Source organism: Rhinoderma darwinii, unplaced genomic scaffold (genome assembly GCF_050947455.1).
Source record: "Rhinoderma darwinii isolate aRhiDar2 unplaced genomic scaffold, aRhiDar2.hap1 Scaffold_81, whole genome shotgun sequence".
NCBI classification, from domain to species: domain Eukaryota; kingdom Metazoa; phylum Chordata; class Amphibia; order Anura; family Rhinodermatidae; genus Rhinoderma; species Rhinoderma darwinii.
This window is the reverse complement of record NW_027464375.1, coordinates 849,681-864,255: the sequence shown is the minus strand read 5'-3', so window position 1 is coordinate 864,255 and position 14,575 is coordinate 849,681. Positions and strand designations below refer to the sequence as shown.

Genomic DNA, 14,575 nt, shown 5'->3' with positions numbered 1-14,575 from the left:
ATTGTGCTCCCCTTGGAGCGCTGTGCAAAGGCAAAACTCCTTTATTGGTATGATGTGTAGATGGTTGGTACTCTATTTGGGTGCGCAGGCTTACTTTGTTGTGTGCTCACTTGGCTAGGTCGGCATTAATGAGTGAAATGTATACAGTACCTTAGGAAAATACAGTGTGAGAAAAAAGATGTTTACAGGAGCGCTCCCTAGAGTAATACCTTGAAAAAAAATGTAAATTAGTCTTCTCACCTTGTGAACCTCTTGGTTGATAAGAAAATCGACTGGATGCAGTTGTCTCTCTTTTTGTAGCTTCTTGTTCTTCTGACACGGAGTACAGTATGTCTCAGGCTGGGGGATCTCTTTGCTGGACTTTGTTGTATGGTGGTGTACGTTCGTCCTGATTATGACCTCTGTTTTTGTAGCAGGAAGATGTCTTTCTTGTTTGGATGTTACTCCATGGGTTACCCAGCCTACTCATTCTTCAATGAATCAGTGACCATGTCCACAATTGATTACACAGGTATAATATAGATTTCATGATAGTTCTTTGGAATTAAAACAAATTATTTTTATGTATTTGTCTATCCATTTTTATTAGAAATACAATAAATACATTGAGGTATGTTTTTATTGACATGTGTTGCTATCAGCCAGACAGGAAAAAAATATGGATGGCCTTAGGAATCTGTAGATGCAGCTGTTCTACAGGAAAGGGAGTGCAGAGACCCTACCAAACAGGACGAGGGGAGGAAGTCCATTGCCGGGCATCTGAAGAGACTTGCCATTAAACACCCAAAACCATTGTACTTCACTGCAGCCCTGCGAATCATGGACAAGGCTTCATTTTCAAAGACTTCTGGACAGTTGTCTTTTAATTGGATGGATCTTAAAAACCCCTTCTGGACAGTGGGGGATGGGAAGGAGGAGGTGTGGACGGATGACGTTACGGCATTCTTAGATGGACATTAGTGGTTCATATCTGCTGCCTCTTTAGCTTTCAGACCTTGATCTGGGACATCCCTTTCCATGGCTGACGTTCTCGACACCAGGGCTTCCTCCTGCTGATGTTGTACGGTACATTCCCTTCAGTTCTGAAACAAGAATAAATAAAATGTCCTAGTGAAGAGTTGCTCTCTTGAAGATATTCCCCGTGACCCACACCAAGACCCTTTGTCTGCCAGGTAGGTAGATAGTGCGTTCTATGTTCAACTAAGTTAAATAAATTTACAAGTAAATCTGCTCAACTTTAAGATGCGGTTAACAGAAATGTTTAAAAACGGGGACAGATAGGGCGCCAAGCAATGGTAGAATTTTATTTAAATACGCGTTTCTGGCACGACTTGTCCCTTTATCTGATCCTAACCTGACAAAGGGACCAGTCAAGTTTAGTCCCGGACCAGTCCGGTCCAGAAATACAGTCAAAATAAAATGGGTTTTACTTTACCGTCCACGTGTGAAGTATTTGTGTTACCCGCCGCTTATCTATTTTTAAAGGGGAACTCCAAGAAAAATGTGTCATGCAATCAAAGGCGCAGTGCCCACCCAAACTACATCGCAGGATTTTATAAAAAAAATTGGCTGTTATCTATTGGATTACTCCAATATGTAAAGGCCAATATCACTAACAGCTCCTGGCTCAGCCAGCAGAGGTGGGGTCCGCAGCCGAATGGGACCCAGAGCTGCTGAAGGAGCGGGAAGTACATAAAGGGGATTTGTCCGGGGTCTGAATACATTTTAGGGTTTGGTATTAAAGGGGTTTTCCAGGCATTATAAAAATTGTAATTGAAACTGAAAATTGCACCATTTAGCAAATACCCACCTTCTAATTCTCTGCGGCTCCAGTGCCGGCGGTTCACAATCCCCTGCCGGCCTGTTTACATAGGCTGGACCAGTGATGTCCCGTATCGGCACATGATCGCACTAGTCAATCACTGGCCACAGTGGTCACGTGCCATACTTACTTAGATCACTTCTGCAGGCAATACCCTCCCTCTATACTGTCCCTACTGCTAGGTTTATATAGTGAGGACAGAATTCAGGGAATATCTGGTACACAAAGCGTATTCTCACTAACCCTGCCCCATGGCAAGCCATGCCCAATGAACCACGTTCTGTCAAAGGTACGGCCTGTCAACTCCTGTCTCAATCCATCTGAAACCAAAGTGTCCCTAGAAAGAAATTCCAAATATTGTCAACTATGCTATATTAGGGTATAGTATGAAGAATCAGTGCAGTAGGGTCTATATACTACTATATACACAAAGCTGCCATGTGCTGAACATTGCAAAACACCCTTTTCATAAAAGAGCGTTAATTCCAGTCCTGCAGTCACCCTGATGACCTTATACTGTGCCAGTACTTGAGGTAGGTGTGCCCCTTTATATATTACTTGCAGCCAGAATTGGCACCGGGATTATCAGCTCATTGACGAATTATTGAGGTCACATTTGTGTCTTGATGTCACCAGTCTGAACCAATCCTACGTCACTTGATCTTTATATAATTTTCAGGGAAAAAAAATACCCCTAGCAATAAATACTGCATGTAAATAATATTCTCATTACAGTACAACAACAAATAAATGGAAAAAGAGCCATATCCCTATTAGGTCCCGCGGACATCATAGAGGTGGTCCTTGACTTCCAGTCCTGCAGTCACCATGAAGACTTTGTGCTGTCAGTGCAGGCAGAATAAAGCTGACATGGTGACCATGTAATGTTTTATATGTACTACTACTCCCTGTACTGACTGATAGTAGAGAGAATGGACTAAGCTGAAGGATTCCCGACTCTTATCAATTCTTTAAATAGGGAATATGCCCTGAATACTAACCCCAAATTTATATTACATTTATAGTAGGGCAGATTTACTATTCAAATTGAGCCAGAATTATGGCGTACATGTTGTGCACCATATTTATTAATTGTTTTAGCCACATTTTGCGGTGTGCTTGACAAGGGGCGTGGCCTAGAATAAAGGGGCGTGTCTTAAACTAAGCCAACCAAGAGGTGGTATAAGGAAGCCAAAAGTGTCTAACATGTCTAGTAAAATCTATCATACATCGTGCACCACTGTGATAAATTTGGCGCAATTTCTGACTTCCTTGTATCAGTTTACACTGTGTAAAACTCAGATAGTTTTAGGCCCCATGCACACGAACGTATTTTTGCAGCCGCAATTCACCCACAAATCTGCAGGTGAATTGCGGCCCCATTTATTTCAATGGGCCCATGCACACGACCGTGGTTTCCATGGTCCGTGCATTGCCCAGGAACCGGGACCGCAAAAACAACGAACATGTCTTATTACGGTCGTGTTTTGCGGTACAGGCTCATAGAAAATAATGCACGCGGTCATATGCACGGCCTGCGATTTGAGGGCGGCCGTGGGTGACACTCCGCGGACGTACGAGCCGTAAGTCACGGTCAATGCACCTCACTATGGTCGTGTGCATGAGGCCTTAGTAAATCTGCCCCATGGTAATACCAGTGACAGCCCGCTCTTTCCCGGTGGGGTACAGTCCTCCGCAGCATCTTCATCCATGTCTCATCTTGTATGTGCCGGTTACTTTTCTCCTTATACCTGAGAAGTAACAAAAATAACATCAGAAACTAAAAAAACACAATTCCAAGTATTTCTCCCCATTTCTAAAAATAACATTTCCTTCAGGTGAATAATGGAAAATATAAAGATATAAATATATTCAGGCCTATGTGTCTGTCCAGGGGGTCAGTGAGGGTCCTGCCTGTTATATGTGGGGAGGTCGTGCTGCACAATAACGGAGGGGAAAATGTCTGTACATCAATATATATTTGTCTCTAGGAGCCCCTACAAAGTCTCAGTGAGGGCCCTGTCTGTTATACGTGGGGAGCTTGTATACAGCGTTAGTAACAGGCATGTCACTCCAGTATAGATATTTTGGGTGCGGGTTCTTCGACCCCACTGTCCATAGTTTAATTAAACACCTTAAGAAAATCAATTATCACCAAGAAGTTTTATTTAAAGGGGTACTCCCATCTTACTATTTCTCTGGGACTCACACCTATGTGGAAAACGGAGGTCTCTCCCTGACCCTGTCCTGCTTTGTTCCCAGATCCCTGTCCCGTCTAATGGCTGCTGATTCCAGGTGGAGAATGACTTGGGAAAGGCCTCGCACGTTCCTCTCTCTATTCTGTTCTATGGAAGTTTCGGAAACAGCTGAGCGCTGTTGAACTATTTGCGTAACTCCCATTGTACAGAACGGAGAGAGCTGCGTGCATGCGCATAGGTGGATATCACATAAACGTCTGAGATGGAGAAAACCCTCTAAAGAGATTATTTCATTAAAGGGGTTGTACATAATTAGAAAAATAGAGCTGCTGTCTTCCAAAAACAGTGCCACACCTGTCCACAGGTGATGTGCGGTGTGTGGACAGCTTAGCCCTATACATTTCAATACAGAAAAGCTGCAATACCACACACAGCCTCTGGACAGAGGTGGCGCAGAGCTTCCATTTGGGTCATAGAGAGGGTCTCCAGCGTGATACCCCCCTCTATGATATCTAAATACCCTTATAGGGCATTTCCGGTGTAACCAGAAGTTAAGGTGATACAAAAAAATATTCCATACATGAGATTTCCTTAATGGAGATATTGTAACAATAATTACTGAAAATATGTAATTGACTTTTTCCTCCATTGTAGGAATAGAACCCGAGAAGTGACGTTTTGGACTACGGAACAGTCGATCCTCCGGATGAAATGCTGTGTGGTTGGAGCGCAGTCCCAGGAGCGCTGGTGTTGATGTGCTGATCCATGTTCTTCTTATCTGGAGCTTGTATACAGAACACGCGATCCTTCTGGTCCGACCTACTAACATATATAAGCACAGCCTAAACACACACGTAATGATATATAATAACATAACATTAACATAACATTACTATGTATCAGCCCTGATACGTCAGTCTCATCATATTTCTGGGGTCCCCGCACACAGGATATACGTTACCTCCTGTGATGATGTCACTTCCCTGTATTTCCTGTATGACATGGCTGCTCTTCCTCTTCCCGTTTCCCTTTCTGATGTATTTCCTCTTCCTGTGTGATAAGACGTGTGCTGTTGCCTCCTGCTGTGTATAACACGAGATGCAACATGTTTTATAAAACATGTAAATAATAATCGCAGAAAGCGAAAAACATTTTGTTCATTTCCATTCACATCAATGGTTATTTGTTTGCAGCCGTTTTTCTGAGCCATACTTGTCTGTTTTTAGAATCAACTACAGGGAGATTTGAGATGTGGTTTGAGAATTTCTTTCCTATGTAAACCACACCGATAAGGACAGCTAAGAAGCCTCAGTTATCAGCGAGCGACCCCATCATTAGACTAAGCAGAGTGCCCCCATACAGTGCCAGCAGAGTATTGTCCCTTAAACAGTGCCAGTATACTGCCCCCTCATAAACAACACTACCAGCAGAGACCACCTCAATAAACCATATTGCCAGCAAAGTGCCTCCAATAATTAGTGCCAGCAGACTGCCCCCAATAACCACTACAAGCAGAGTTCTCCCTCACAAATAGTCCCAGCAGAGTGCCTTCCTTTATGCAGCTACATCATGTAAGATCTTCCCTAGTTTGGAAGTCTCCAGGACAATCTGGGAGAGAAGACAAGTGTGATGTAACCTGGTTGCAGTGTGTAAATGTAGCCTGAAACATCACGTGTAGCCCCTAAGTCTATGTTCACATGTTACATATTTATTGCAGATTTCCATGGTCAAATTGACACATAAAGTATGAATGTGAATAGGGTTCTAGAAAACTGCATAAACTTAGGCCTAGTTCACACAGAGTTTTTTTGGAGCGTTTTTTTAAGTGGAAAACGCATCGAAAACCGCACCAAAAAACGTCCGAAAACTAATCTTATTGATTTCAATGGGATGCAGAGGCGTTTTTCCCACGAGAAAAAAACACTCACAGGAAAAAGCAGCGTCAAGCCCTTTCTTCAAGCGTTTCCGTCTCTGACCTCCCATTGCCATCAATGGGAGGCAAAGAAAATGGTTTTCGCAGCATTTTTGCCTGCGGTGCTCAATGGCCGTGGTCGAAAAATGCGTAAAAAAAGCGGCAGAAGGAATTTTGAGGCAGATTTTTCCACCTGCAAAAAACTTGGTGTGTAAACAGGGACTTCGTGTCCACATGTGACCTACTCTATCCAATCACAGCTGTAATTCCAGCCAAGGCTGCCTAAGATTATGTTCACACCCCCCACTTCTCTTGCGGTTTGGCCGCTGCAGCCCGATGAGGAGGGATTATAACTAGAAATTGTGGATATAAAGAACATGCAGAGGTTTCTGTGTGACAGTCTAAGGGCATGACCAGACGTGGCGGAGTTCTGCATACACTGTCCGCATCAATGCCGCACATAATCTGCGTTGCAGATTCTGTCCGGCTTTGCCTAAAATGGCATTAAATTGATGCAGACTGGCCGTTGCGTATTGAGGGGGAAAGGGCTTCCCTTCTCTCTATCAGTGCAGGATAGAGAGAAGGGACAGCCCTTTCCCTAGTAAAAGAAAAAGAAATTCATACTTACCCGGCCGTTGTCTTGGTGACGCGTCCCTCTTTCGACTTCCAGCCCGACCTCCCTGTATGACGCGGCAGTTCATGTGACCGCTGCAGCCTGTGATTGGCCTGTGATTGGCTGCAGCCATCACTTGGACTGAAACGTAATCCCGGGAGGCCGGACTGGAGGAAGAAGCAGGGAGTTATGGGTAAGTATGAACTTCTATTTTTTTTACAGGCTGATGTATATTGTGATCGGATGTCACTGACCAGGGTGCTGAAACAGTTACTGCCAATTGTTTAACTCTTTCAGCACCCTGGACAGTGACTATTTACTGACATCGCCTATTAACGCTCCTGTAATTACGGGTGCACACACGCAGTCACCCGTAATTACGGGAGCCCCATTGACTTCCTCAGTCTGGCTGTAGATCTAGAGATACATAGGTTTAGCCAGAATGAAGAACTATCATGTTAGTAAAACCAGTACGCTCCGCAGCACACATAACATCTGCGGACTTCATTGCGGAATTTTCACTCTCCATTGAAGTCAATGGAGAAATTCCGCAATGAGTCCGCAACAAGTCCGCTACACGTCTGCAACAGCCAGTGTATGCTGCGGACACCAAATTCCGCACCACAGCCTATGCTCCGCAGAATTGTCCGCAACGTGTAAACGAACCCAACTAAAAAGCTGTGGAAAGCAATGGAGAAACGTGTACGCTGCGGATTTCCGCTGCGGACTATCCGCAGCGGAATTGCAGAGCAATTCCGCCACGTCTGGTCATGCCCTAAGGCTCTGTTCACATCTGCATTGGGGTCCCGTTCTGACGTTCCCGTCAGAGGTTTCCGTCAGAACAGGACCCTGAGCAGACACAAACTGACACCGACGGAAACCAGGGGTTTCCGTTTCCATCACCATTGATTTCAGTAGTCGACTAAGCTATTGCTTCCGGCAAAACGAAGGGTCCGGAGCACAAAAGAGACAAACGGAAACCACGGGCACCGGCTCCGTCACCATTGAAATCAATGGTGATGGAAACGGAAACCCCTGGTTTTCGTCGGTGTCTGCTCAGGGTCCCGTTCTAACGGAAACCTCCGACGGAACGTCAGAACGGGACCCCAACGCAGATGTGAACAGAGCCTAATATGGATGAGAAAGGGGAGGTGGGAATACTCATTTATTATGCCCTGATACTGAACTGGTATTACTAGTATTATACCCTGTTCTATGAACTCTACCCGCTGGAGTACCCCAAAGATGCTTGTACCACTGATCGAGGTGCTATGTGTTTTGTAGTAAAATTAAATTGGTATTTGATTATTTTTTTTACAGTTAATATTTATTAAAAATTCTGTTTTAAAGTTTTTTGCCTGGCAGTGATAGTTTGATATTTGTCCAAAACCTATTTATTTCCATATTTCATGGATATTATGAGGTGGGACGACTCACCTAACCAGTATGTACCTGACGGGAGCTGCATGCGTCCATCTCATCAAGTCTCCGATCTCCTGGCAGCTCCACTTTGTACAGATCCTACAATGAAAATCTATGCAAAAAGTTTACACCAAAAAAACAGAAAATTCTACTGCGGAACCAGGATTGTTGTTGTGTGGCAGGGCTGCACCTCGCCCTTCTGCTGCCGGAGGTAAACAGTGAAATAGCGCCACCACCTGCATCACCATAGAGTGGCCATGTGGGGTAGAGAAAAGATAGCAAAGAAAATATAGAAAACCTTTATGTTTACATGTAGTAGAAATCTATTTAATACAAGTGAATAATATTTATAAAAATCGTAATCACATGCTGCGTTAGGCCTCATTCCCACGACAGGGTTTCCCGGCCGGGTGCCGGCCGTTCATAAATCGGCCGGCACCCGGCTGCATTAGGAATAATAGACCCCTAATGGGGCTATTCACACGACCGATTTTTTGACGGCCGGGGAAACCGGCCGTCAAAAAATAGGACATGCTCTATCTTCGGCCGGGTGCCCGGCCGCCCGGCTCCTATAGAAGTCTATGGGGCCGGGTAATACCCGGCCATCACCGGGATGTGTCCCGAGTGATGGCCGGGTTTTCCTGCGCTTGCGCTCTATCTCCTCCTCCTCACAGCGCAGAGTGCATGTGAGGAGGAGGAGTTGATGCCATTCTGACGAATGGCATCGCTGTACACTGTGTTGCAGGGCCGGGGTGTACAGCAGGTGGAAGGGAGCGCTGCGCTGGCTCCCTTCCCCTGCTTGTTTTAAAAGCACCCTGGCCCGGCGACACCTTCGATGGCGCCGCTAGCAGCTGCTGCTACTACTGCAGCGACGCCACTATCGCAGAGCAGGGAGGTATCTCCCCGCTCTGCTATGTGCTAGCCGCACTTTAGCTCCTTGAAGGAGCGGAATCCCCGTGTTTTCGGAGATTCCGCTCCTGGACAGAGCGCTTGATGTCTCTGTCCATATCTGGGCAGTGACATCAGGGGAATCTCCTGAAGCGGAATCCCCGAACACATGGGGATTCCCCTTCAGGAGTTGCCGCTGATGTCACTGTCCAGATCTGCCCGGCCCGGATGCAAAACTTTATGCAAACCGGCCGGGCAGAATGGCCGATTTTACCGGCCGGCACTCAGGCTCGGGCGCGACCCGGTCGTGTGAATCCCGCCTTAGGCCTCATTCACACGACAGGGTCCGAGTGTCGGCCGGGAAAATCGGCCGTTTTTGGCCGATTTTCCCGGCCGGTTTGCATCCGTTCCGATTCCGTTCCGGGCCGTGTTGCTGTTTTTACCGGCCGATTTGGACCCGATTTGCATCCGGTTTTTTCCCTGACCGTTTTTTAATCGGATTAATTTTTTGCACTTTACTTATTTTTTTATTATTATGTTCTTTCCCTCAAAGGTCAAAAAAGACCTTTTTGGAACTTTTAATATTTTTTTTCTTTCTTTTACACCATGTTTTTCCCTGTAACTGGAGCTGCACAGCAGCCACAGTTACAGGGGAAATCAGCCCTCTCACAGTGACGATTGTCACTAATAGGATTGTGCTAGGTCTAGTAAGACCCAGCAGCAGTCTGTCACTAACGGCACCCGGCGATCATGTGACCAGTCACATGATCACCGGGAGGAATAGAGACAGCACCGCTGCTGTCTCTATTTCTATACACAGCGTTCATTGAGCGTTGTGTAAAAAGACATCGTAGAAGACAGAAGCAGTGAAAGCTGCTTCTATCCTCTCCTCAGGGTCCCCGGCAGTCACGGACAGCCGGAGACCCGACATTCAGCTGCCCGATCGCGCGGGCAGCAAGTTAAAACCCGAGCCGTAAAAAGTCTATGGCTCGGGTTTTAAGGACCCTGACCGCTGGCCGTAAAAACACAGCCAGCGGTCGGGAACCGTAACAAGCAGGGGAAGGGAGCCAGCGCAGCGCTACCTTCCACCTGCTGTACACCCCGACCCTGCCACACAGTATCACCAGCGTAGCCATTCGTCCGAATGGCATCAACTCCTCCTCCTCACATGCACTCTGCACTGTGAGGAGGAGAGAGTGCGCGAGTGACGGTTGACCCGGCCATCACTCGGGACACATTCCGGTGATGGCCGTGTATTACCCGGCCCCATATCGGAGCCGGGCGGCCGGGTACCCGGCAGAATATAGGGCATGTCCCATTTTTTGACGGCCGGTTTTCCTGGCCCGTCAAAAAATCGGTCGTGTGAATAGCCCCATTAGGGGTCTATTATTCCTAATGCAGCCGGGTGCCGGCCGAATTATGAACGGCCGGCACCCGGCCGGGAAACCCTGTCGTGTGAATCCCGCCTTAATTCTGCAGTGTATTACTGACATCTCTACCTACCTGCACTCATTATATTACACTCATCCATTATATACCTACCTGCACTCATTATATTACACTCATCCATTATATACCTACCTGCACTCACTACATTACACTCATACATTATATACCTACCTGCACTCATTATATTACACTCATACATTATATACCTACCTGCACTCATTATATTACACTCATCCATTATATACCTACCTGCACTCATTATATTACACTCATCCATTATATACCTACCTGCACTCATTATATTACACTCATCCATTATATACCTTCCTGCACTCATTATATTACACTCATCCATTATATACCTACCTGCACTCATTATATTACACTCATCCATTATATACCTACCTGCACTCACTATATTACACTCATACATTATATACCTACCTGCACTCATTATATTACACTCATCCATTATATACCTACCTGCACTCACTATATTACACTCATCCATTATATACCTACCTGCACTCATTATATTACACTCATCCATTATATACCTACCTGCACTCATTATATTACACTTATATATTATATACCTACCTGCACTCATTATATTACACTCATGCATTATATACCTACCTGCACTCACTATATTACACTCATCCATTATATACCTACCTGCACTCTTTATATTACACTCATCCATTATATACATACCTGCACTCACTATATTACACTCATCCATTATATACCTACCTGAACTCACTATATTACACTCATCCATTATATACTTACATGCTGGCACTTTAAGAAACGGCCTGGGCCAGCGCGCACTTGGGATCCGGCTGCCGTGAGCAGGAGACATCAGTGGACGTTAGCGACCTCGTGGTGGAGGAGGCTGTCAAGCAAGGTACAGGATCCAGCGACGGAGACCACTGGCAGGAGAGGGACCTGCCGCCAGCGTTACAATAACTTTACCCCAGTCCTCTGCAGTCCAATCAATATACTTAAAACAGGATGTCAGTCTGTCCTTGATGTTTTTCTTGGAGAGAAGTGGCTTCTTTGCAGCTCTTCTTGACACCAGTCCAGCCTCCAAAAGCCTTCACCTCACTGTGCGTGCAGATGCACTGACAGATGTCTGAGGAAGCGCTGCACTGCTGTTGAACCGATCCCATAGCTGAATCCTCTTTAGGAGAAGGTCCTGGTACTTGCTGGAATTTCATGGACACCCTGAAGCCTTCTTCATAGCAAATGAACCTCTCTCCTTGAAGTACTGGATGATCCGATAAATGGTTCATTTTGGGGTAATCTTACAAGCAGCAATGTCTTTGCCTGTAAGGCTCTTTTGATGCAAAGCAATGATAAGCAAGTTAACGACATCCACCGGGATCCGTTATATGTCAATGTGGTGATGTATCTAGACGACATCAAGATTTTCTCACCCGCTTTGACTACACATTGGAAACGTGTTCGACAGGTCTTTCAACGGCTGCTGGAGAATAAGCTCTGTGCAAAGTTGGAGAAGTGGGTCTTCCAGAAATCCTCCCTTCCCTTTCTAGATTATATAGTCTCTGACCAGGGATTGAAGATGGACACCAACAAAACATCTGATGTGTTGAACTGGCTTTGTTCTCAGGGTCTCCGTGCAATTCAACGCTTTCTGGGATTTGCACATTTCTACCGGCAGTTTATTCCCCACTACTCTTCATTACTGGCGCCTATTTCAGCTCTTACAAAGAAAGGAGTGAATGCTAAAAATGAGACCCAAGAGACCAAATTGGCATTTCTTCAACTCAGTCTGTCTCTGCCGCCCCTATATTGCAGCATCCGGACATCTCCAAGCAATTCTTCTTTGAGGTGGATGCCTCTACTATCGATGCAGGTGCAGACCTGACGCAAAAAGGTTTTACCGGCAAGACTGTCACCTGCGGCTTCTTCTCCTAGTTATTTTCTCCTGCCGAGAAGAATTACTCTTAGAGATCAGGAGCTTCTGGCCATTGAATTGGCATTGGAAGAGTGGAAACATCTGCTAGAAGGGGTCATGCATCCTGTAATTATTTTCAGACCACGAATATTTGGTCTATCTACAGACCGCTCAGCGGTTGAATCCGCGCCAGGCCAGGTGGGCGCTCTTCTTTGCCTGATTTGAAATTCTGTTACGTCCTGCTGAAAGGAATACTAAGGCTGACGCTCTGTCTCGGTGAATTGAAATTAACTTGGTTTTTATTTTTCCAAAGTACAATACAAAAGTATACAACATCCCAATGATACAGTCTCACAGCGTTGTATACAGAACACAGAAAAAGCTTGCACCTTTAGATATCAGAAACGTGCCTCGGACGTTGACATACTGACATATTAACAGACAAACAAACATAAAAACAGACATACAAAGAGTGGTGGTGATAAATATAAGCAATTATACATATGAGATGTCAAAAAGGAACAGGATGATGCAGGATACGAAAACCATGTATAAGTTAGCACAGATACATTCACAGAGTGACAGAGTTCTTGCGGAGCAGAAGTTGAACATGGGGTAACTCCGTCCAAGGGGCCCATTGAGACAAACACTTCTGCCTATAACCTTTAGATGTAGCAAAGTGCAATACGTAATAGAAGTGAAGATAAACCCTGTTTAGCACCTCCGAGAGATTCAGAGCCTCAGCTGTTTTCCATCTCTTGGCTATATGGAATCTGGAAGCGATAAGAATATGGCTTATTGGCAACCTATATTCTAAAGGGATCTCATCCATCTGCATATCAGTTAAAGCCAATGCAGGGGAAGGTAAAAGTTCTGCTCCCATTAATTCTGATATGTAGCGGAAGATACGCTTCCAGAATGGGTAGACTGATTTACATGTCCACCATAGATTAAATAATGTGCCCCTTGCTCCACATTCCCTCCAACACAAAGGAGAAGCCCTGGCTTGCATATGTTGTAACAGGTGTGAGGTACCAACAAAACTGAATTTTCCTAACGGCTTCTATATGATTGACACATTTGGATATCCTATGTGAGTGATGTAAAGCAGCCCTCCAGTCCTCCTCCGAGAACTCCCGACCCATATCCGTCTCCCACTGAGACATGTATTTCAATTTGAGAAATGAGCTGTGGGTGTTTAAGGACAAGTAAGCTGAGGCCAAACCTTTCAGCGATGTAATATCCGAATCTGTCTCGGTGATTTGATGACTCTGATCAAGTGTAACATATTATATCGATCCTTCTCGCATCATTCTGGTGGCTCCGGTCCTACTGAAGGATATCCATCATCGTAAAAACCTTTGTTCCCTCAGCCAGAAGAAGGACAGTGCTTTCCTGGGGACATAACCCTAAACTGGCCGGTCAAGCAGGAGTGCGTAAAACCAGAGAGCTCATTTCTCATCAATTTTGGTAGCCAGCCATGGTCCAGGATGTTCAGGACTATGTGGCTTCCTGTTCCTTCTGCTCCCAGAACAAGACCTCCAAGTCCAGACCACCTGGTCTTCTTCTACCTCTTCCAGTCCCTGATTCTCTGTGGCAACATATTGCGATGGACATTGTGAGGGATCTACTCCTTTCATCCAAATGCAATACCATCTGGCCGGTGGTAGATCGCTTATTCAAAATGGCACATTTTGGTCTTTTGTCTTGTTTGCCTTCTGCTCCTCATCTTGCCGGTCTCTTTATACAGCATATATTTCGCCTGCATGTTCTTTCCCATCATATTGTTTCAGGCCACGGTGTACAGTTCACCTAAAGATTTTGGAGAGCTCTGTGTGGCCTGCTGGAAGTCAAGTCAGATCTTTCTTCTGAATACCATCCACAGTTCAATGGCCAAGTGGAGAGGGTCAACCAGATCCTAGAGAACTTTCGACACCATTTCAGGCAACGTGTCCGCTAGTATCAATTGTATCAGTTATTACAAAATGTTTCTTCACATTTAAGTGTTTTATCTGCTGCTGGGGCGCAATCGCCACCTCCTCAATTTGCTGCCTTCAGTCCTGGATTGCATCTTCCAACTCCTCCATCTTACAAAGGCGACTCCAGGCCTTGTAGAGGATTAAATCAATGCACAATCCGTTTTGAGCTAGTAGCGCAGCAATTAGCTTCCGACCACGCTAAGGTAGCCAACATCTTGTCTCTACTGTCTGGTGAGGCGCAGGCCTGGGCTTCACCTCTATGGAAAAGGAAAAACCCATCATCTTTGTTATCCAAGAATTTTTCACGACTTTTAAAAAAGTCATCATCTGCTTCTTCGTCACTACTCCAGTAGGACAATATGCCATCC

General features: G+C 45.4%; 1 long non-coding RNA gene across 3 annotated transcripts; it reads right to left on the bottom strand.

Annotated features, from left to right (window-relative positions):
* Positions 1-580: 580 nt before the first annotated feature.
* Positions 581-8,371, bottom strand: LOC142731519 (uncharacterized). Of its 3 annotated transcripts, XR_012878980.1 has the most exons (5): positions 7,983-8,371; positions 4,982-5,102; positions 4,640-4,842; positions 3,478-3,573; positions 581-1,082 (listed from the first exon to the last, which is right to left on the bottom strand). It is a non-coding gene; the product is annotated as an uncharacterized LOC142731519 (long non-coding RNA). The 3 variants fall into 3 exon arrangements; XR_012878981.1 differs by having other exon boundaries at positions 4,640-5,102; XR_012878979.1 differs by having other exon boundaries at positions 4,640-5,102; positions 7,998-8,371.
* Between the last annotated feature and the right edge of the window lie 6,204 nt (positions 8,372-14,575).